The sequence below is a fragment of the Coregonus clupeaformis genome, chromosome 13, assembly GCF_020615455.1.
Source record: "Coregonus clupeaformis isolate EN_2021a chromosome 13, ASM2061545v1, whole genome shotgun sequence".
In the NCBI taxonomy this organism is placed as follows: domain Eukaryota; kingdom Metazoa; phylum Chordata; class Actinopteri; order Salmoniformes; family Salmonidae; genus Coregonus; species Coregonus clupeaformis.
In genome coordinates this window covers 10,911,521-10,936,432 of record NC_059204.1, presented here as the reverse complement: position 1 = coordinate 10,936,432, position 24,912 = coordinate 10,911,521, and the positions used below count along the sequence as shown (strand labels likewise).

Below are 24,912 nucleotides of genomic sequence, written 5' to 3'. Positions count from 1 at the left end.
CGTTAGTTCTCCTAGCCTGCTATGAAAAAGTCCCTTCTGGTCATAGCTGGTCATTGACTAGAACACCTAGTCAAAACCCTGTCTTCCTCCATAGACAATATTTTCAATATTCATTCGTCATAACAGATGCTTATAAATAACACTTTAATGCATTTAGAAAGCGTCTATAAAGCGTCTATAAAGCATTTAGAAAGCGTCTATAAAGCATCTATATTGGCCTATTGAGTGATGTCGTTATTTGAAGTCAGTAAGCAATGAGTCCTTAATTCACCATGTTGAGTCTCTTTGATAAAGGCATTGTCTACAGTGCTATCCAACACTTGCATATCCTGATTAGTGAGAAGTCACTAGAGTGGGCGTGCACTTGGCAGAGCATTCATCAGTGAGACAGTATTTCACCATGTTGTGAAATACTGTCTCACTGATGAATGGGGTCACCACCACAACACACCACACCACCAAAACACACCACAACACACCACAACACCACAACACCACACCACAACACCACAACACACCACAACACACCACAACACCACAACACACCACTACCACACCACTACCACACCACACCACACCACAACACACACCACACCACACCACTACCACACCACTACCACACCACACCACACCACTACCACACCACACCAACACACCACACCACACACCACACCACCATACCACAACACACCACCACAACACACCACACCACCACAACACACACCACACCACCACACCACTACCACACCACTACCACACCACACCAACACACCACACCACACACCACACCACAACACACCACCACAACACACCACCACAACACACACCACACCACCACACCACTACCACACCACTACCACACCACACCAACACACCACACCACACACCACACCACCACACAACACCACACCACACACCACAACAAACTGCTGTGCTGCTGCTTATTAAACCTTATTAGCAGTATGGTCTTATTATTGAGCTGCAGGGAGAGTGGTGTGTGATATAGCTCATTACATTGACTGTCATCAGTGTGTGGGTGATGTGACGTGTAGACAGCAGCAGTGCAGGTTCAGTGGGGGGTTAACAACAACGGTACACTACAGTCAGTTTGTTGGCTCGTCTTATTCAAATCTCAAAAGCACCCTGTAATTTGCATGCCATTTTAAATGTATGCGTCAGTTCTCTCTCTCTCTCTCTCTCTCTCTCTCTCTCTCTCTCTCTCTCTCTCTCTCTCTCTCTCTCTCTCTCTCTCTCTCTCTCTCTCTCTCTCTCTCTCTCTCTCTCTCTCTCTCTCTCTCTCTCTCTCTCTCTCTCTCTCTCTCTCTCTCTCTCTCTCTCTCTCTCTCTCTCTCTCTCTCTCTCTCTCTCTCTCTCTCTCTCTCTCTCTCTCTCTCTCTCTCTCTCTCTCTCTCTCTCTCTCTCTCTCTCTCTCTCTCTCTCTCTCTCTCTCTCTCTCCCTCTCTCTCCCCCTGTATTGGTAGCTCAGTATTAGATCCTCATTTTCAAATGAGCAGTTGGTGTTCATTGGTGGTGTGTATTTCAGGAAGCTGTTTTCTTGACTGACTGTTTGCGAAACAATGCATCAGCATGAATGTTGTTTTCTCTGCTTCTATATTTACTTCCTGTACTGCTGACGGTGTCGATTAGTGATGCGCGGGTTGACTCATAACCCGCAGTCCACACGGTTATATCCGCGGGGCGGGTGGGTGTAAGGCCATGAAATACAAAATACGGTTGTCACGTTAGATTAAAATAAGGATCCATTGCAGACAGTTCGGAGTTAGATGTACTGATATCATCATGCATTTAGTCATATCGATGGGCACTGTTTGGTGTCAAGCAAAACAGAGTTATAAACATATCATCAAAAGCACTGCAGTAAAGGTAATATAGCCCCGTGTAGCTCAGTTGGTAGAGCATGGCGATTGCAACGCCAGGGTTGTGGGTTCGTTTCCCACGGGGGGGCCAGTATGAAAAATGTATGCACTCACTTAACTGTAAGTCGCTCTGGATAAGAGCGTCTGCTAAATGACTAAAATGTTTTTTTTTAATTGAACCGAATACTTTCCCAGGGTAACCTACCCTTGATGTTTGATTGAAATGCCCAGTGCATCGTTGCAATATCCAACCTGCCTTTTCAAAATCCATATTGGAAATTGGCGTTTTATGTACCCAGTCTTTCATGTTGTTGCTTAATGTTCCTAGAAAATATTTGCCCTGCTTGGTGTTTCAATAACAGTCACCCAGTCACCCAGCCAGTCAGCCAGCCAGCCAGTCAGCCAGCCAGTCACCCAGTCACCCAGTCACCCAGTCAGCCAGCCAGTCAGCCAGCCAGCCAGTCAGCCAGCCAGCCGGTCCCCTCAACCTCTTTCCCTGGAATTGAGCCTGGCTGGGATTTCTGGAAGCAAACTTATGTTTATGCAGCAACACCAGAGCAACTGCTCAGCTGTGGTCCTCTGTAGCTCAGCTGGTAGAGCACGGCGCTTGTAACGCCAAGGTAGTGGGTTCGATCCCGGGGACCACCCATACACAAAAAAAATGTATGCACGCATGACTGTAAGTCGCTTTGGATAAAAGCGTCTGCTAAATGGCTTATTATTATTATTAATCTTTATTTGGGTGTTTTTTGTCTGTCTGTTGTACAAGGTGAACGACCCACAATGTCAACTTCGTCACGGTATACTGTATAAACTACTCAGGCTTTCGTGAAATTCATTTGAAATGAATTAAGTTAAGGTACATTTACAAATGATTGTTAAGTACGAAAAAAATATGAAAAATGTAATCACTCACCACTAACTGTAAGTTGCTCTGGATAAGAGCATCTGCTAAATGACTCAAATATAAATGTTAAGAAAGGGTTACAAATAATAGTCTGATTAAGTCCAATTGTGTGTGCCTGTGCGCATACACACTCTTAAGGGCACAGAGAGTGTGTGTGTGTGTGTGTGTGTGTGTGTGTGTGTGTGTGTGTGTGTGTGTGTAATTACACCACTGTAACACACAGACCAGGGTGGTATCAGCCCAGCACAGCAGGAGTGTCAGAGATCAGACTAATGAATTACTCAACAAGCTCTACCTCCTGATGGTCTCCCAGCACCCTATTCCCTACATAGTGCCCTATGGACCCTGGTCAAAAGTAGTGCACTATATAGGAAACAGGGTGCCATTTGGGATGCAATCCCTATTTTATGATTCTCAAGAACTCCATAACTAAAATGCAACAGAGGTGAGATCACTCACTCCCTCTCCCCAGTGTGTATGTGTGTGCCTGTGTGTGTGTGTGTGTGTGTGTGTGCAGTCTGTGTATTTGAAGTCAGGTATTTATTTCGTATTCCTGTGCATGTATTATCTGTATGGCTGGACCTTCTGTTAGTGATGATCAGCCTGGGTTCCAGTCTATCTCCTACAGAGTCTCTCCTCCTGATCTGATCAGCCTGGGTTCCAGTCTGTCTCCTACAGAGTTTCTCCTCCTGATAGTGATCAGCCTGGATTCCAGTCTGTCTCCTACAGAGTCTCTCCTTCTGATCTGATCAGCCTGGGTTACAGTCTGTCTCCTACAGAGTCTCTCCTTCTGATAGAGATGATCATCCTGGGTTCCAGTCTGTCTCCTACAGAGTCTCTCCTCCTGATAGTGATCAGCCTGGATTCCAGTCTGTCTCCTACAGAGTCTCTCCTTCTGGTTCCAGTCTGTCTCCTACAGAGTCTCTCCTTCTGGTTCCAGTCTGTCTCCTACAGAGTCTCTCCTTCTGGTTCCAGTCTGTCTCCTACAGAGTCTCTCCTCCTGCTTACCAGCTCTGGCTCTCAGCAAGGAGACACTCTGTGCCCATCAATTATTCTCTCTGAGTGTGTGTGTGTGTGTGTGTGTGTCTGTGTTTCAAACATTTTCACCCCTTTCTGCCCAGCCCAGGTGCCATTCAGCTAAATAGAGTGAGAGGGGTGTTCATTTCAAACCGCAGACAGGGAGGCAGACAGGCAGGTAGACAGGTAGACACAGACGGAGACCAGTTTAGAGGGTAGAAACCTAGCTTTGGAGCACACTGTACTATTTATATCAATTAGTTTGACTGGTTGTTCTCTATGATTAGCTAAGTGCCATGCCCTTTTTTGAAATATGATCTGCCCTTGGACCACTTCAACTGATAAAGATAGCACTTTTAAAAACCCAACACTCATAACTTCATTTTGTGTCAATGTTTGCAGGGCATTCGTCAAACAAGGCCTCACATAATTAGCACTGTTCTGCTGCTTGTATTCAGCCGATAGTGTTTGCCCGGTGATCGGGAGAGGAGCGTTGTGATTGGGACTGGGGAGAACTGCTGTACATACACAAATCAAATCAAAGTTTTATTGGTCGTGTACACCGTTTAGCAGGTGTTATAGCAGGGGCAGCGAAATGCTGATGTTACTAGCTGCTAACAATGCAGAAAAATGTCAACCAATTACAATGTAAGGGAAAAAAGACAAGAAATCAAGAATGGCGTGACGAGTCTGATTAACAACTCAAATAGCACTGTAGCAGTAATCAATCTACACTCCTGAAGTGCTGCTCAGAACAGATTCAGTGAAGAGCACAAGACCCAAGACAATGCCCTGAAGCATGCCACTTAAAGACCCACCAGTGTCCTTCTGAAGCATGCCACTTAAAGACCCACCAGTGTCCTTCTGAAGCATGCCACTTAAAGACCCACCAGCGTCCTTCTGAAGCATGCCACTTAAAGACCCACCAGTGTCCTTCTGAAGCATGCCACTTAAAGACCCACCAGCGTCCTTCTGAAGCATGCCACTTAAAGACCCACCAGCGTCCTTCTGAAGCATGCCACTTAAAGACCCACCAGTGTCCTTCTGAAGCATGCCACTTAAAGACCCACCAGTGTCCTTCTGAAGCATGCCACTTAAAGACCCACCAGTGTCCTTCTGAAACATGCCACTTAAAGACACATCAGTGTCCTTCTGAAGCATGCCACTTAAAGATCCACCAGCGTCCTTCTGAAGCATGCCACTTAAAGATCCACCAGCGTCCTTCTGAAGCATGCCACTTAAAGACCCACCAGTGTCCTTCTGAAGCATGCCACTTAAAGACCCACCAGCGTCCTTCTGAAGCATGCCACTTAAAGACACACCAGTGTCCTTCTGAAGCATGCCACTTAAAGACACACCAGCGTCCTTCTGAAAGCATGAGGTCGTTCAGTTCAGGCTTTCACTGAGCGTTCTTCTGATGCTTACTTCTGATGCATGAATGTTCACTAAGCACCAAGAGTTCATCCTCTCCTGAGTCTCCTCCTTTTATGTTTCCTCAGCAGGGTCACCACGTCCAGTACAGTGCCTTGCAAAATGATTCATCCCCCTTGGTGTTTTTCCCATTTTGTTGCATTACAACCTGTAATTTAAATGGATTTTTATTTGGATTTCATGTAATGGACATACAAACAATTCTAAAAAAATAAATAACAGAAAAGTTGTGCGTGCATATGTATTCACCCCCTTTGCTATGACGCCCCTAAATAAGATCTGGTTCAACCAACTACCTTCAGAAGTCACATAATTAGTTAAATAAAGTCCACCTGTGTGCAGTCTAAGTGTCACATGATCTGTCACATGATCTCAGTATATATACACCTGTTCTGAAAGGCCCCAGAGTCTGCAACACCACTAAGCAAGGGGCACCACCAAGCAAGTGGCACCATGAAGACCAAGGAGCTCTCCAAACAGGTCAGGGACAAAGTTGTGGAGATGTACAGATCAGGTTTGGGTTATAAATAAATATCAGAAACTTTGAACATCCCACGGCGCACCATTAAATCCATTATTTAAAAAATGAAAGAATATGGCACCACAACAAACCTGCCAAGAGAGGGCCGCCCACCAAAACTCACGGACCTGGCAAGGAGGGCATTAATCAGAGAGGCAACAAAGAGACCAAAGATAACCCTGAAGGAGCTGCAAAGCTCCACAGCGGAGATTGGAATATCTGTCCATAGGACCACTTTAAGCCGTACACTCCACAGAGCTGGGCTTTACGGAAGAGTGGCCAGAAAAAAAGCCATTGCTTAAAGAAGAAAATAAGCAAACACGTTTGGTGTTCATCAAAAGCCATGTGGGAGACTCCCCAAACATATGGAAGAAGGTACTCTGGTCAGATGAGACTAAAATTGAGCTTTTTGGGCATCAAGGAAAACACTATGTCTGGCACAAACCCAACACCTCTCATCACCCCGAGAACACCATTCCCACAGTGAAGCATGGTGGTGGCAGCATCATGATGTGGGGATGTTTTTCATCGGCAGGCACTGGGAAACTGGTCAGAATTGAAGGAATGATGGATGGCGCTAAATACAGGGAAATTCTTGAGGGAAACCTGTTTCAGTCTTCCAGAGATTTGAGACTGGGACGGAGGTTCACCTTCCAGCAGGACAATGACCCTAAGCATACTGCTAAAGCAACACTTGAGTGGTTTAAGGGGAAACATTTAAATGTATTGGAATGGCCTAGTCAAAGCCCAGACCTCAATCCAATTGAGAATCTGTGGTATGACTTAAAGATTGCTGTACAGCAGCGGAATCCATCCAACTTGAAGGAGCTGGAGCAGTTTTGCCTTGAAGAATGGGCAAAAATCCCAGTGGCTAGATGTGCCAAGCTTATAGAGACATACCCCAAGATACTTGCAGGTGTAATTGCTGCAAAAGGTGGCTCTACAAAGTATTGATTTTGGGGGGGTGAATAGTTATGCACACTCAAGTTTTCTGTCTTTTTGTCTTATTTCTTGTTTCTTTCACAAGAAAAAATATTTAGCATCTTCAAAGTGGTAGACATGTTATGTAAATCAAATGATACAAACCCCCCGGAAAATCCAGGTTGTAAGGCAACAAAATAGGAAAAATGCCAAGGGGGGTGAATACTTTGGCAAGCCACTGTATGTTGCTTTCCCATGGCAGGTGTGGTGAGGTGAGATGAGCAGGCTGAGGTAACAGAGGGCTGTTCTAACCCTTTAAACACTCTAGGCCAGAGATGGGCAACTCCAGTCCTCGGGGGCCGGAGTGGTGTCACACTATCCCCCCGCCCCCAGCAAACACAGCTGATTTAAACTAATTACATTTTAAACTGAAGATCATGATTAGTTGATTATTGGGGTCAGGTGAGTTAGCTGGGGCTGGGGAAAATGTGTGACACCAATCAAGCCATGAGGACTGGAGTTGCCCACAACCACCATTGCTCACACACTCTCCTTATGTGTCTGTCACTGGAGTGTGTCTGTCACCGGAGTGTGTCTGTCACTGGAGTGTGTCTGTCACTGGAGTGTATCTGTCACTGGAGTGTGTCTGTCACTGGAGTGTGTCTGTCACTGGAGTGTGTCTGTCACTGGAGTGTGTCTGTCACTGGAGTGTGTCTGTCACTGGAGTGTGTCTGTCACTGTGGCCCATTGGGGTTTTCATCATGGAATGCTTTTCTAGAAGTGTTTATAAACCAACTGTCTTCAGTATGGTAGTGAGTGATCCCTGGCTTACCATTCAAATCAAATCAAATCAAGCCATGATGTCATAGGTCTTGAGAGAAGTGTATGGACGAGACTGGACTCTCTAGTTCAGTGTTTCGTAATCCTGGTCCTGGGGACCCAAAGGGGTGCACATTTAGGTTTTTACCCTAGCACCACTGCGCACCTGATTCCACTAATCAACTCATCAAACCTTTAGTGGAATCAGGTGTGTAGTGCTAGTTTGTTGTGTGGACGCAAAGCATTGTGGAACACAAAATGGTGTTGTTTTGTTGTTGACAGATTTTCAGAGCATACTTCATTGTTTTTGAGTTGGGTGTTTAGGCATGGGCGCACGGCTGATGGAAGAGGTGTGTGTGTGTGTGTGTGTGTGTGTGTGTGTGTGTGTGTGTGTGTGTTCTGTGTCTGTGTCTGTGTGTGCGTGTGTGTATGTCAGGGTTTACATTAGAAAAAATGTGCCACCGGATAACGTGAGCAGGAATATTGCACCTGATAGCAGTTCCATATGTGACAGAGATGAAAATCTCTATTATAAACTTAGAAAGAGGGGGAAATCTAAAGATGCAACGTCTGGGATGGGGTTGCTAATATGACTAGGATGGGATGCTAATATGACTAGGATGGGATGCTAATATGACTAGGATGGGATGCTAATATGACTGGGATGGGATGCTAATATGACTGGGATGGGATGCTAATATGACTAGGATGGGATGCTAATATGACTAGGATGGGATGCTAATATGACTAGGATGGGATGCTAATATGACTAGGATGGGTTGCTAATATGACTGGGATGGGATGCTAATATGACTAGGATGGGATGCTAATATGACTAGGATGGGATGCTAATATGACTAGGATGGGATGCTAATATGACTAGGATGGGATGCTAATATGACTAGGATGGGATGCTAATATGACTAGGATGGGATGCTAATATGACTAGGATGGGATGCTAATATGACTAGGATGGGATGCTAATATGACTAGGATGGGATGCTAATATGACTAGGATGGGATGCTAATATGACTAGGATGGGATGCTAATATGACTGGGATGGGATGCTAATATGACTAGGATGGGATGCTAATATGACTAGGATGGGATGCTAATATGACTAGGATGGGATGCTAATATGACTGGGATGGGATGCTAATATGACTAGGATGGGATGCTAATATGACTGGGATGGGATTCTAATATGACTAGGATGGGATGCTAATATGACTAGGATGGGATGCTAATATGACTAGGATGGGATGCTAATATGACTAGGATGGGATGCTAATATGACTGGGATGGGATGCTAATATGACTGGGATGGGATGCTAATATGACTGGGATGGGATGCTAATATGACTAGGATGGGATGCTAATATGACTGGGATGGGATGCTAATATGACTGGGATGGGATGCTAATATGACTGGGATGGGATGCTAATATGACTAGGATGGGATGCTAATATGACTAGGATGGGATGCTAATATGACTAGGATGGGATGCTAATATGACTGGGATGGGATGCTAATATGACTAGGATGGGATGCTAATATGACTAGGATGGGATGCTAATATGACTGGGATGGGATGCTAATATGACTAGGATGGGATGCTAATATGACTAGGATGGGATGCTAATATGACTAGGATGGGATGCTAATATGACTAGGATGGGATGCTAATATGACTAGGATGGGATGCTAATATGACTAGGATGGGATGCTAATATGACTAGGATGGGATGCTAATATGACTAGGATGGGATGCTAATATGACTAGGATGGGATGCTAATATGACTAGGATGGGATGCTAATATGACTAGGATGGGATGCTAATATGACTAGGATGGGATGCTAATATGACTGGGATGGGATGCTAATATGACTAGGATGGGATGCTAATATGACTAGGATGGGATGCTAATATGACTAGGATGGGATGCTAATATGACTAGGATGGGATGCTAATATGACTAGGATGGGATGCTAATATGACTAGGATGGGATGCTAATATGACTAGGATGGGATGCTAATATGACTAGGATGAGATGCTAATATGACTAGGATGGGATGCTAATATGACTAGGATGGGATGCTAATATGACTGTGACTATGCCTCTTGCGCGTTCAATGTTTAATTGTGTGGATTGTTATCCCTTTTATTTAAATGTTTTATCAATTCCCTATTACATATGTCACCAGTAGTAAATGTACCGTTAATCCCCGTCATTTGGTGACATTAATTTATGTCAATGCATGTATTAATTACAGTCATTTACCGTTCTCATTATCGGAGTGGAAACGTTGTTTGCAGAGTTCACAACCTGCTGCACTTGTGAGAAATAAGTTTTGGTTTATTTCATAACCATAAATGACGAGATTCGTTAATTTTTTCATTGTCTTGTTTGGAGTGCTCCATGTGAGCAATGAGCATGTGTCTGGTTTCTCCGTCCTGATAATGTTGAGGGAGGACGCGCGTCTGAGCACTCATGTACTCCTGAGTGGCGCAGTGGTCTAAGGCACTCCATCGCAGTGCTAACTGTGCCACTAGAGATCCTGGTTCGAATCCAGGCTCTGTCGCAGCCGGCCGCGACCGGGAGACTCATGGGCGGCGCACAATTGGCCCAGCGTCGTCCAGGGTAGGGGAGGGAATGGCCGGCAGGGATGTAGCTCAGTTGATAGAGCATGGCGTTTGCAACGCCAGGGTTGTGGGTTCGATTCCCACGGGTGGCCAGTATAAAAAAAAAGATGTATTCACTAACTGTAAGTCGCTCTGGATAAGAGCGTCTACTAAAATGTAAAATGTAATAGAAGTACCTGGCCTGCTGCACAGAAATGTAGGAAAGTGTTTTCTTAACATCCATTGCGAATGATAATGTGTTAAAACTATAGTTCCTCACAGTTTATTTGTATTATTATTATTATTATATTATTATTTAGCTATTTGAAAAATCGTTCCAACAATCTCCCCCGTTGATAATCACCAATCCTCGGTGTGCGCAAAAGAGCAATGGAAGTTATAGGCCTACCAATGGATCACGGTGTATCGATGTGTCCATGTGGCAGAGGCTGGTGATCTCAGTAGTAGTTGACTTTGAAATTAAACTGTTCCACGAAAATGTGCATATGAAAATCATAACTGGCACGCAGAACAGTAGAAATGCTAGGATAAATTGTAAGCTTCCCTAAACTTGAAACTCACGCGCCACTTATGAAGTCTTTATAAAATAATTGGCTCCAGGTTTCCATGGTGGGATTTTGCCTATACTGTAGGCTACTTACTACAAGGTAAGACATCCCTGATAATATGAAATAAAACATTCAGGTTTCAAACAATTAAGTACAGTGCATTCGGAAAGTATTCAGACCCCTTGATTTTTTTATGTTACAGCCTTATTCTAAAATGGATTAAATGAATTTTTTTCCTCATCAATCTACACACAATACCCCATAATGACAAAGTGAAAACAGGTTTTTAGAAATGTTAGCAAAGTTACTAAAAACAAAAAACATAAATACCTTATTTACATAAGTATTCAGACCCTTTGCTATGAGACCTGAGATTGAGCTCAGGTGCATCCTGTTTCCATTGATCATCCTTGAGATGTTTCTACAACTTGATTGGAGTCCACCTGTGGTAAATTCAATTGATTGGACATCATTTGGAAAGGCACACACCTGTCTATATAAGGTCCCACAGTTGACAGTGCATGTCAGAGCAAAAACCAAGCCATGAGGTCAAAGGAATTGTCCGTAGAGCTCCGAGACAGGATTGTGTCGAGGCACAGATCTGGGGAAGGGTACCAAAAAATTTCTGCAGCATTGAAGGTCCCCAAGAACACAGTAGCCTCCATCATTCTTAAAAGATGGGAGAACCTTCCAGAAGGACAACCATCGCTGCAGCACTCCACCAATCAGGCCTTTATGGTAGAGTGGCCAGATGAAAGCCACTCCTCAGTAAAAGGCACATGACAGCCTACTTGGAGTTTGCCAAAAGGCACCTAAAGGACTCTCAGACCATGAGAAACCATATTCTCTGGTCTGATGAAACCAAGATTGAACTCATTGGCCTGAATGCCAAGCGTCATGTCTGGAGGAAACCTGGCATCATCCCTACGGTGAAGCATGTTGGTGGCAGCATCATGCTGTGGGGATGTTTTTCAGCGGCAGGGACTGGGAGTCTAGTCAGGATCAAGGGAACGATGAACGGAGCAAAGTACAGAGAGATCCTTGATGAAAACCTCCAGAGGGCTCAGGACCTCAGACTGGGGCGAAGGTTCACCTTCCAACAGGACAACGACCCTAAGCACACAGCCAAAACATCGCAGGAGTGGCTTCGGGACAAGTCTCTGAATGTCCTTGAGTGGCCCATCCAGAGCCCGGACTCTGCAGAGAAGAATGGGAGAAACTCCCCAAATACAGGTGTGCCAAGCTTGTAGCGTCATACCCAAGGAGACCCGAGGCTGTAATCGCTGCCAAAGGTGCTTCAGCAAAGTACTGAGTAAAGGGTTTGAATACTTATGTAAATGTGATATTTCAATTTGCAAAAATATATATATTTTTTAAACTGTTTTTGCTCTGTCATTATGTGTAGATTGATGAGGAAAAAAACAATTTAATAAATTTTAGAATAAGGCTGTAACGTAACAAAATGTGGAAAAAGTCAAGGGGTCTGAATACTTTCCGAATGCACTGTATGTTTTCAAAATGCTTACTGCCTCCAGCTCACATAGCCTGTTGCCTGCACTTTCACATGGTGAATGGGAGGCGTGCTTCAATTACCAGTTGAGAAATAAAAATAGTAGCTCTTTTTAAACCTGAACCAAAACTGTTTTTAGCACGCGATTGCAATTAGAATTGTTGCGCAATGAATGAATGGCCTGATGAAAGCACCTGTTTTCCTCCAGCAGCAACCAGCTGATGAGCAGCAGGAGAAATCCCTCTCAGAATAGGCTCTGGATGCTGTGTGAGTGTTTATAGTTGTGTTGGATAAATAAGATGCATGATGATTAACGAAAATACACACAGGCCAATTTAAATATACTTATGCAAATAGACCGATATGCATGATGGTCAAATGTATTTCCATCGACTGGTATTTCCATCAATGAATAAAAAGCATTATTTTGCAATAGGATTTTTTTTTTCTCCTGGTCATTTTGGCCGGCAACAGTTTTTAAAATTGGCTGTCATTAATCATCGTTAGGGCCCAGAGTTGTTCATATAAAACTCTGGGTCAGAGTTACTCCTGGGGCAGAGTTACGCATCAATCAAGCAACTAATTGCTTCTATTTGGCCATTAGAAATGGAACGGGCTGACTCATCAGATAACCTATTAAGACAGAAATTGGGATCCCTTTTTGCTGGCAGAGTGGAACAGTATTTATTAAGGGAAGAGATAGATGATTTATGGGGGGGGCTGTGCTAAATATTTGGGAAACACTTGAGTTATAATGCTTTATAAGCATGTATGAGTCTTTGTAATTAGCCTTTATAATGTCTTATAATAAGGTCCTGGGAATTACAGGCCGTCCCTGTAATGACTAGCTCATCATATAGTCTGACCTTTACCCAGACAAAGAATAGGACCAAAGGTCTAGTTTAGGCCTTTACATACTATTCTACTGGTTGTCCGCTTGGTTCATTAACATCATGTTATTCACAGACAGGCTCCAGCAAGATAACAGCTCTCAAACAGACCTTTCTTTGTGCTATGAAAACAACCTGTGGGACTTCGATTAGCTGTAGGTATGTGAGTACGGCTTTATTCGTTAGATGTGGTAAATGTTCTGAAATATCAGTTACAGTAAATTGTACCTACTGTAGAATTAGCCACGCTTGAAATTGAATGAACCATATTAAAACAGAACACCAAAGCCACAAGTCAAAGCTAACGAAGCCTATCTCGTTAAGACACAGCCATGTGAAACATGGGTGTGTGGTGATATCTTGTGCCTGTATAATCTACATTGTAGCTAAGAAGGAATAACTTCTAATTATGTTACACACCTGCACCTAATGTAACTAATTAGTGGGTAATTGCAACAAATAACCTTGAGTTTATTGAACCATTAAGGCCTGTCAGAGGATGTGAACATCATTCCATGTTTAACTACATGTGATACTGATAGACGCTAGGCTAACCAAAATATGCTCTAGATAGCTTGCTGATTGTGATACTGTAGACGCTAGGCTAACCAAAACATGCTCTAGATAGCTTGCTGATTGTGATAGACGCTAGGCTAACCAAAACATGCTCTAGATAGCTTGCTGATTGTGATAGACGCTAGGCTAACCAAAACATGCTCTAGATAGCTTGCTGATTGTGATAGACGCTAGGCTAACCAAAACATGCTCTAGATAACTTGGCTAAAGAAGCAGCTCCACATTTTCTCAACTAAGGGTTGCTAGACAAGCCCTATGGTCACACACACACACACACACACACACACACACCATCTTGACTGTCCATCGAAGACGATGATGATGCTCCTCTTGTGAATATTGGAAAGGGATGGGGAGTGCTTTTGGCGCTCGTGCCACTTCATGTGGCTGTGGAGGCCGATGTGGGACACACACACACACACACACACGCTGTACCTGTCAGCTCTCATGGCTGTTGTCATGGCTGTTGTTTTAATTTACATTTACGTCATTTAGCAGACGCTCTTATCCAGAGCGACTTACAAATTGGTGCATTCACCTTATGATAGCCAGTGGGACAACCACTTTACAATATTTTTTAAATTATTTTTTTGGGGTGGGGTAAGGGGGGGTAGAAGGATTACTTTATCCTATCCCAGGTATTCCTTAAAGAGGTGGGGTTTCAAGTGTCTCCGGAAGGTGGTGAGTGACTCCGCTGTCCTGGCGTCGTGAGGGAGCTTGTTCCACCATTGGGGTGCCAGAGCAGCGAATAGCTTTGACTGGGCTGAGCGGGAACTGTGCTTCCGTAGAGGTAGGGGGGCCAGCAGGCCAGAGGTGGATGAACGTAGTGCCCTCGTTTGGGTGTAGGGTCTGATCAGAGCCTGAAGGTAAGGAGGTGCCGTTCCCCTCACAGCTCCGTAGGCAAGCACCATGGTCTTGTAGCAGATGCGAGCTTCAACTGGAAGCCAGTGGAGTGTGCGGAGGAGCGGGGTGACGTGAGAGAACTTGGGAAGGTTGAACACCAGACGTTGTCATGGCTGTAGCTGATTTACATTTTTCACTTCAGCTCTTTACATATATCCTTTCTTTCTTAATTGGATTTACCACACTGGGAGGTTACACACACACACACACACACACATCCCCTCCAGCTTTTTTAAAGAGAAAAACATATTGGTTCAACAAAGAACCACTCATCAATTGAAGCTCCCCAAAACAGGGAAATATTTTAGGAGAAAAGGTGAAGCATTCAAAGCCTTGTCAGAAAAACCCTCCTAGCCTTTCTTGATTGATATGTTTTCCTACTGAAGCCTCCAAAGCAAGCCAGCCTCAACAGTCCCCACAAGCAGTAAACCAGTCTCTACAAACAGTCAGACAGTTTCTCAGTCAGTTTCTCAGTCAACCAGTCAGTCAGACAGTCAAACAGACAGACATTCAGAGATTCTCCGTCCAGAGAAGGCTCATTATCCATCAGGGTTGGTATTGGACAGGACAGGCAGTGGTGTAGTATTTCCACTTATTTTTCAGTGGGCATTGCGTATACTCACTTCTTAATCCCCGGGATGCGTATCAACGTAGTGTAGTGGAGGTATACGGCGTATCAGTTATAAAGCTGATGGAACAGATCAGGATGTTTAGCTTAAAATGTTGATCAACTTGTTATTTCTTCACATTTTCAGCGCTGCGATGTGCACACGGCGGTAGTCCTGGAACAGTGTGAATGTTCCAGAATGCAAATTGCAGGAGAACATCATTCTAAAATATGCAGCGCACATGCAAGCGGTTTCATGGACAGAGATGGAAATATCCGTTAGAAATGTAGAGAGGGGAGCTATAAAGATGCAACAACTATCATGGGGTTGCTAACATGACTAGGATAATGCCTTTGGCTGCTAGACAATGAAAGAACCAGGAGAACGCACACGAGGGAGTCTTTATAAAATAATGTTTCTATGGTTGGATTTTGGCTGTAGGCTACTTTGAGGCAAGTTAAGACATGCCTCATAATGTGAACCAAAACATCCAGGTTTCAAACAATTAAGGAACAGGAAAAATATAGCGACACTAATGATAGACGTAAGGCTTTTCCTGAAACGACTGCAGCTATAAAGGAGCCTATGCCTACCTAGCAGAATGATATCATGATTATTTGCATCAATCCAGTGGCCATTTGTTTAGCTAACTCCATCTCATGTGCACTACAGAAACACCACTAACCAAACAACAGTGCTAGGTGCCTGCGCACTTTAATTAAAGGGTAACTACACTCAAATCTAAATGTCTTATAATTTTCCCAGATCTCAAGTGGTCTCCTGATGTGGTTTAAGCATTGTTGTGGACTTAAAACATCCAATTTTGTTGACTTTAAGAGCAAATACCTGAAGAAAAAATAAATAATAATAATCTGAAACCTGCATGTGAATTTCTGACTCAGTTGACAGCCTAATTTATCTGTTTCAAAAGTAAGCCCACTATTAAGCTACTTGCACAGTACAGCTTGGGTTGGCCTGACTGTGAAAGACCAATATGGAATTGATCATTTTAGGTAATTGAGTTTGTCACTTTCTCATATAATATTTCGCACAAGGGCGCCTTTCCTTGGCCGTTGGAATTTCTTTGGCCGAGTACACCCACTTCTCCAGGCACCACTACACCCTTGCTTGATTCACACCATTGATTGACATCTGACAGGCAGCCTGGTTAGCCTAGTGCTAACAAGGATGTCACAGGATGGAACATGGTGGGGCATTGTGATACCTCGCTAGCATAGCCCTAACAGAGATGAGACAGGATGACGCTCGACAATAGCAGGGCATTCTGCCACTGGGAAAGATTTAGGCAGTACAATGGATCAGTCCCTTGAAGACTCACAAACAGTGTGTTTCTGCTTTGTGGACGATTAAGTCTTTGCGGGTTCAGTTCAGAGAACTCTCGCCACATGCTACACTAATAGATACTTGTTGTTCAGGTCACGTTCCAGGAGGTCACGTTCCAAGAGGTCACGTTCCAGGAGGTCACGTTCCAGGAGGTCACGTTCCAAGAGGTCACGTTCCAAGAGGTCACATTCTTTTTTTTAATCGAGAGAACTACTATCTTTGATCACCCTGTTGCAAGAGAACTTTCCTGCAATGCAGGACATTTAAAACTTGTAGTGTATTTGACTTTTAAAAAAGGCTTCTGAAGTTTGTAATATTGATTTTCCCTTACGAAAAATCTATCAACCCCTACAAAAAATTTCCATTAATCATAATCCACATAATTCACATTTCCTGTTGCTGCAGGATTAATATCTGCTGTAGCAAACTGGGTCAAATTAGGATCCTACATCTGTATAGGGCAACATGAACCACATACTCCAGGTCTTTCTCTCTCTAGTCTATTCCTGTAGAACAGAGGTATTTAAAAAAATTCAGCGGGGACCCCATTTCTTTGCCAGAATTTCAGGGTACCCTATTTTTTCCACAATAATTTCCTCATGACCCCACCCCAAATGTAATAACACAACCTTAAAACCGGTAATTTTAGATTTTTACATCAACAAATAACCTTAAATTCAATGCATTTTCATCTCTTATCAAAATGAAAAGATATCAATAAATACATTTACTCAATACAATTGTATTTTTTAAATTATCTTTCTCAAAAACGTGTGTATATTGTCCCATACAATAATCGGTACTATTAATTTTTTGTTCCTAAAGAAATAAAATGTTTTTTATTTTTATTTTATTTGAGCAGCGCTACTAATGCTGTAGAGTGTAGGTAAGAGGTCAGTCAGTGTATTGCCTCTCTATGTTTTGTGCTGGCTTGGCTGGTAGGTAAGAGGTCAGTCAGTGTATTGCCTCTCTATGTTTTGTGCTGGCTTGGCTGATAGGTAAGAGGTCAGTCAGTGTATTGCCTCTCTATGTTTTGTGCTGGCTTGGCTGATAGGTAAGAGGTCAGTCAGTGTATTGCCTCTCTATGTTTTGTGCTGGCTTGGCTGGTAGGTAAGAGGTCAATCAGTGTATTGCCTCTCTATGTTTTGTGCTGGCTTGGCTGATAGGTAAGAGGTCAGTCAGTGTATTGCCTCTCTATGTGTTGTGCTGGCTTGGCTGATAGGTAAGAGGTCAGTCAGTGTATTGCCTCTCTATGTGTTGTGCTGGCTTGGCTGATAGGTAAGAGGTCAGTCAGTGTATTGCCTCTCTGTTTTGTGCTGGCTTGGCTGATACACTCTTAGAAAAAAAGGTGCTATCTAGAACCAAAAAGGGTTATTCGGCTGTTCCCATAGGAGAACCCTTTGAATAACCCCTTTTGGTTCCAGGTAGAACCCTTTTGGGTTCCATGTAGAACCCTTTCCACAGAGGGTTTTACATGGAACCCAAACGGGTTCTACCTGGAGCCAAAAAGGGTTCTAGCTGGAACCAAAAAGTGTTATCCTATGGGGACAACCACAGAACCCTTTTGGAACTCTTTTTGAGGAGTGTACATTATCTAAAACCCTCCGGTTCTCCCACTGCACCAGAGCACTTTTCCAGACAGTTCCCTCCATCTATCCTCATGTAGCATCCATCAGCATGAGGGATGCGCTTCGATATATAAGTGTAATGTGTGGGTGTGTACAGTAGGGAGAGCGAGAGAGAGGGAGAGAGGGAGAGAGGGAGAGCGGGAGGAAGGCCCCAGTGAGAACCTGATGACATGCAGACTCCCACTGCCCTGACGGTACAGTGGTACGATTACCTCTTACTAATCTCTTTCAAAACTCTCCACCCCTGGGCTAACCCCCTAACCCCTTTTTAAAAATAGACACGCAACCAACCAGTGGCTTGCTGAGGTCATGGGACCTCCATCAGTGTGAGTGGTGGCATTGGATTAAGGGGAGGGGCTCCAGTCCTGCAGGGTCCGCGCACCTGCCAGTGTGAGGGTTACAGGGCTGCAGTCAAGGGAGGGCTGTTGGAGGTTGGTTACACCAGGGGGTTATCCTGGACTTCCCTGCCCCTGTTGCGAGGGCCCAAAGTGGGGAGCCTTGTTCCTCTGAGCCCCCTAGGCCTGGAGCTCTGGATCTAACCTGGCCTGAGAGACCTGCCATGCCGAGGCTCCAGTCCCAGCCCCTCTCAGAGTGTGAGTAGTGGTAGAGGACAACAACTCTCCTCCTTTTCCTCCTCCTTCACACCCTCTTATCCTCCTCCGTAATCCCAATACAGAAGCGTATACAAGGCTTTCCCTCACCCTCCCTTTGGCAAATCTGACCACAACTCTATCCTCCTGATTCCTGCTTACAAGAAAAACTAAAAACAGGAAGTACCAGTACGGAAGTGGTCCGATGAAGAGGATGCTAAGCTACAGGATGGTTTTGCTAGCACAGACTGGATTAAGTTCCGGGATTCATCTGATAACATTGAGGAGTTTACCACATCAGTCACCGGCTTCATTAATAAGTGCATCGACGACGTCGTCCCCACAGTGATTGTACGTACATGTACATATCCCAAACACAATCCGTGGATTAGAGGCAAAGTCCGCACTGAGATAAAGGCGGGACACTAATCCGGACGCTTATAAGAAATATAAGAAATCCCGCGATGACCTACGACGAGCCATCCAACAGGCAAAGCATCAATACAGGACTAAGATCGAATCCTCCTACGCCGGCTCTGACGCTCGTTGAATGTGGCAGAGCTTGCAAGAAAATCATGGATTTCAAAGGGGAACTCAGCTGCGAGCTGCCCAGTGACACGAACCTACCAGATGAGTTAAATGCCTTCTATGCTGGCTTCGAGACAAGCTACACTGAACCATGCATGAAGAGCACCAGCTGTTCCGGACGACTGTGTGATCACACTCTCCGTAGCGAGTAAGACCTTTAAACAGGTTAACATTCATTACCAGGACGCGTACTCAGAGCAAGCGTTGGCCAGCTGGCAAGTGTCTTCACTGACATTTTCAACCTCTCCCTGACCCAGTCTGTAATGCCTACATGTTTCAAACAGACCACCATAGTCCCTGAGCCCTTGAACACCAAGGCCCCGTAGCACTCACATCTGTAGCCATGAATTGCTTTGAAAGGCTGGTCATGGCTCATATCAACACCATCATCCCAGACACCCTGGAGCCACTCCAATTTGCATACTGCCCCAACAGATCCACAGATGACGCACTCTCTATTGCACTCCACACTGCCCTCTCCCACCAGGACAAGAGGAACACCTACGTGAGAATGCTGTTCAATGACTACAGCTCAGCGTTCAACACCATAGTGCCCTCCAAGCACATCACTAAGCTTAGGACCCTGGGACTGAAAATCTAATTTTGCACCTGGATCCTGGACATCGCCCCAGGTGGTGAGGGTAGGCAACAACACATCCGCCAAGCTGGCCCCTCACGGGTGTGTGCTTAGTGCCCTCCTGTGCTCCCTGTTCACCCATGACTGCGTGGCCGCGCACGATTCCAACACCATCATTAAGTTTGCCGACGACACGACAGTGGTAGGCTTGATCACTGACGACGATGAGACAGCCTATAGGGAGGAGGTCAGTGACCTGGCAGTGTGGTGCCAGGACAACAACCTCTCCCTCAACGTCGGCAAGACAAAATAGCTGATTGTGGACTACAGGAAACTGAGGGCCGAGCACATCCCCATCCACATTGACAGGACTGTAGTGGAGCGGGTCGAGAGCTTCAAGGTCCTCAGCGTCCACATCACTAAGGAATTAACATGTTCCAAACACCAACACAGTCGTGAAGAAGGCATAACAACGTCTCTTTCCCCTCAGGAGGCTGAAAAGATTTGGCATGGGATCTCAGATCCTCAAAAAGTTCTACAGCTGCACCATTGAGAGCATCTTGACTGGCTGCATCACCGCCTGGTATGGCATCTGCTTGGCATCCGACCGCTAGGTGCTACAGATTGTAGCACGTGCGGCCCAGTACATCACTGGGGCTGAGCTCCCTGCCATCCAGGACCTCTATACCAGGCGGTGTCATAGGAATGCCCTAAAAACTGTCAAAGACTCCAGCCACCCAAGTCATGGACTGTTCTCTCTGCTACCGCAAGGCAAGAGGTACCGAAGTCTGGAACCAACAGGACCCTGATCAGCTTCTACCCCCAAGCCATAAAACTGCTAAATAGTTAACCAAACAGCTATCTGTATTATCTGCATTGACCCTTTTTGCATAAACTCTTTTGAGTCATCACATATCGTACTGCCACTGTTTATTTTCTATCATGTTGCCTAGTCATTTTACCCCTATCCTGTTGCCTAGTCACTTTACCGCTATCCTGTTGCCTAGTCATTTTACCCCTATCCTGTTGCCTAGTCACTTTACCCCTATCCTGTTGCCTAGTCATTTTACCCCTATCCTGTTGCCTAGTCACTTTACCCCTATCCTGTTGCCTAGTCATTTTACCCCTATCCTGTTGCCTAGTCATTTTACTCCTATCCTGTTGCCTAGTCACTTTACCCCTATCCTGTTGCCTAGTCATTTTACCCCTATCCTGTTGCCTAGTCACTTTACCCCTATCCTGTTGCCTAGTCACTTTACCTACAGTATCTTCAGAAAGTATTCACACCCCTTGACTTTTTCCACACGTTGTTGTTACAGCCTGCATTTAAAATGCGTTACATTGAGATTTTGTGTCACTGGCCTACATACCCCATAATTTCAAAGTGGAATTATGTTTTTAGAAATGTTTACAAACTAGAAAATGTAAAGCTGAAATGTCTTGGATTCAACCCATTTGCTATGGTAAGCCTAAATAAATTCAGGAGGAAGAATGTGCTTAACAAGTCACATAATAAGTCACATGGACTCACTCTGTGTGCAATAGTAGTGTTTAACATGATTTTTGAATGACTACCTCATCTCTGTACCCCACACATACAATTATTTAAAACACAGATTCAACCACAAAGACCAGGGAGGTTTTTCCAATGCCTCCACAGTACTAACCTAAATGACAGAGTGAAAATAATGAAGCCTGTACTGAATCAAAAATATTCCAAAACATGCATCCTGTTTGCAATAAGGGACTAAAGTATAACTGCAAAAAAATGTGGCAAAGAAATGAACTTGTTGGGGGCAAATCCAACACAACCCATCACTGAGTACCACTGTTCATATTTTCAACTCAATGTTATGTACACTCAGTGTAAATTAGATTATTCTGTATTTCATTTTCAATAAATTAGCTAAAACTTCTAAACATGTTTCACTTTGTCATAAAAAAATAAAAATAAATGTAAAATGTGGTATTGTGTGTAGATGGGTGAGAAATTAAATATTTAATCAATTTTGAATTCAGGCTGTAAATTTTATTTTTTTGGGGGGGGGAATAAGTCAAGGGTTATGAATACTTTCTGAAGGCACTGTATATGTACATATCTACCTCAATTACCTCGTACCCCTGGACTAGGTACTGGTACTCCCTGTTTACAGCCAAGTTATCGTTACTCATTGTGTATTTATTCATTTTTTTCTATAGTAGTTATATTTTTCTCTCTGAATTGTTGGGAAGTAAACTTTTCACTGTTAGTCTACAGCTGTTGTTTACGAAAGCATGTAACAAATAGGATTTAATTACACCGTGTGTGTGTGTGTACAAACTGTCTGGCGCTGCCTGGGTTTTCTACGTGGAAACGGGCTGTATTTCGTACTGCCGTCACCCTCAAGCGTACAGGGATCTATGCCATGTCTATTGCTGTAGTTTGTGTTACATACAGTAACAATCTAATCCATCTTTAAAGCTAACGATTGAATTAAATAGTTCCTGGGATTAGGCTCCGCCTGGCAGGTGTAGGCCACACAGGGGAAAGTGGCTGCTTGGACTTATGGCCTAGTCAACCACACTCGGTCAATGTGTCAGTAGCTAGTGAGAACAGGAGGCTATACTTAGACGTAAGTACAGAACCCTATTAATAACCTGTTATAAACCATGTTATTAATACTGGAGCTAATATATACGGTCATCCTGTTCCAGTCATCATCTAAGCTGCCAGAGGGACTGTATGTCCTTGTCATTAACAGTACACTCCCCTCCGTATTTATTTGGACGGTGTAGCAAAAAAAATGTGTACATTTGGCTCTATACTCCAGCGTCAAATGTTGAGATCAAATGTTTAATATGAGACGACAGGACAGAATGTCATCTTTTATTTGAGGGTATTTTTCATACATACTTTATCTGTTTTACCGTTTAAAAATGAAAGCACTTTACGTATCTAGTCCCCCCATTTGAAAATAAAAAAAAATTCATAAGTATTTGGACAAATTCACTTATGGTGTATTGAAGTATTCAAAAAACGTTAGTGCTTGGTCCCATATTCCTATAGCACGCAATGACTACATCAAGCTTGTGACTCTACAAACTTGTTGGATGCATGCGCGGTTTGTTTTGGTTGTGTTTCGGATTGTGTTGTGCCCAATAGGAACTGAATGGTAAATCATGTATTGTGTCATTTTGGATGGAGTCACTTTTATTGTATATAAGAATAGAATATGTTTCTGAACACTTCTTAATTAATGTGGATGCTACCATGATTATGGGTAATACTGAATGAATCGTGAATAATGATGAGTGAGAAGGATGCATTTTTGTAAATCTGTTTAGAAAGCTGTATTGTCTTTGCCAGCCAACTTCCTACCTTCCTGCCATATAGAGCAACAGAGTGGGTGCCGATCCGTTTACGGTGCCCTCTCGCTCTCACGCCTGACATTTGACCTTTAGTAGTTTAAACAGCTTTGGAGAAGAGAAATCCTTTGTGTTGTTTGTTGTTTTGTTGTTCAGAACTGAAGTAACCCTTGGCAGGCTTCCCATGTGCTGCTGTTTGCTTTGTTGGACACTTGGACTGAATAGAGGCATCAGCTCTGAAGTCAGGCTCTCTGTTGTTGGGGCCAAAATTGTTATCTTGGGTCTGGCATTTCTGGGCTTGACTATGTGTCTGTTGGACTCAATGCTGGCCCAGACTGTGGAATGCATAATGGGCTGAGTGTTAGATAAAGACACTGTGGCATGGGGGATGGTTATAACTGTTGTCTGCCTTGAAGATTCATGCAGGATGGAAACACAAAGATACTGGTTGGTTGCATTAGGACTGTGAAAGATACTGGTTGGCTGCATTAGGACTGTGAAATATACTGGTTGGCTGCATTAGGACTGTGAAAGATACTGGTTGGTTGCATTAAGACTGTGTAAAATACTGGTTGATTGCATTAGGACTGTGGAAGATAATTGTTGGTTGCATTAGGACTGTGGAAGATACTGGTTGATTGCATTAGGACTGTGGAAGATAATTGTTGGTTGCATTAGGACTGTGGAAGATACTGGTTGGTTGCATTAGGACTGTGAAAGATACTGGTTGGTTGCTTTAGGACTGTGAAAGATACTGGTTGGTTGTATTAGGACTGTGAAAGATACTTGTTAGCTGCATTAGGACTGTGGAAGAGACTGGTTGGTTGCATTAGGACTGTGAAAGAAACTGGTTGGTTGCATTAGCACTGTGAAATATACTGGTTGGCTGCATTATGACTGTGAAAGATACTGGTTGGCTGCATTAGGACTGTGGAAGATACTGGTTGGCTGCATTAGGACTGTGGAAGATACTGGTTGGTTGCATTAGGACTGTGAAAGATACTGGTTGGTTGCATTAGGACTTTGAAAGATACTGGTTGGCTGGATTTGGACTGCGGGAGATACTGGTTGGTTGCATTAGGACTGTGGAAGAAACTGGTTGGCTGCATTAGGACTATGTAAAATACTGGTTGGTTGCATTAGGACTGTGGAAGATAATTGTTGGTTGCATTAGGACTGTGTAAGATACTGGTTGGTTGCATTAGGACTGTGAAATATACTGGATGGTTGCTTTAGGACTGTGAAAGATACTGGTTGGTTGCATTAGGACTGTGGAAGATACTGGTTGGTTGCATTAGGACTGTGAAAGATACTGGTTAGCTGCATTAGCACTGTGAAAAATACTGGTTGGTTGCATTAGGACTGTGAAAGATACTGGTTGGTTGCATTAAGACTATGTAAAATACTGGTTGGTTGCATTAGGACTGTGGAAGATAATTGTTGGTTGCATTAGGACTGTGTAAGATACTGGTTGGTTGCATTAGGACTGTGAAATATACTGGATGGTTGCTTTAGGACTGTGAAAGATACTGGTTGGTTGCATTAGGACTGTGGAAGATACTGGTTGGTTGCATTAGGACTGTGAAAGATACTGGTTAGCTGCATTAGCACTGTGAAAAATACTGGTTGGTTGCATTAGGACTGTGAAAGATACTGGTTGGTTGC

The 24,912-nt window shown here is 43.9% G+C and overlaps 1 protein-coding gene across 5 annotated transcripts in view; it reads left to right on the top strand.

Annotated features, from left to right (window-relative positions):
* LOC121579146 (calcium/calmodulin-dependent protein kinase kinase 1-like) overlaps positions 1 to 24,912 on the top strand; it is a 116,239-nt gene that overhangs the window by 4,629 nt on the left and 86,698 nt on the right. Inside the window, exon 1 of one of the 5 annotated variants that reach the window (XM_045224234.1) lies at positions 16,619 to 16,701. The exons of the other annotated variants lie outside the window; for them this stretch is intronic. The gene's annotated coding sequence lies outside the window, so the exon portion shown is untranslated. Of the gene's footprint in view, positions 1 to 16,618; positions 16,702 to 24,912 lie in introns of those variants that run through there. 5 annotated transcript variants of the gene reach the window in all.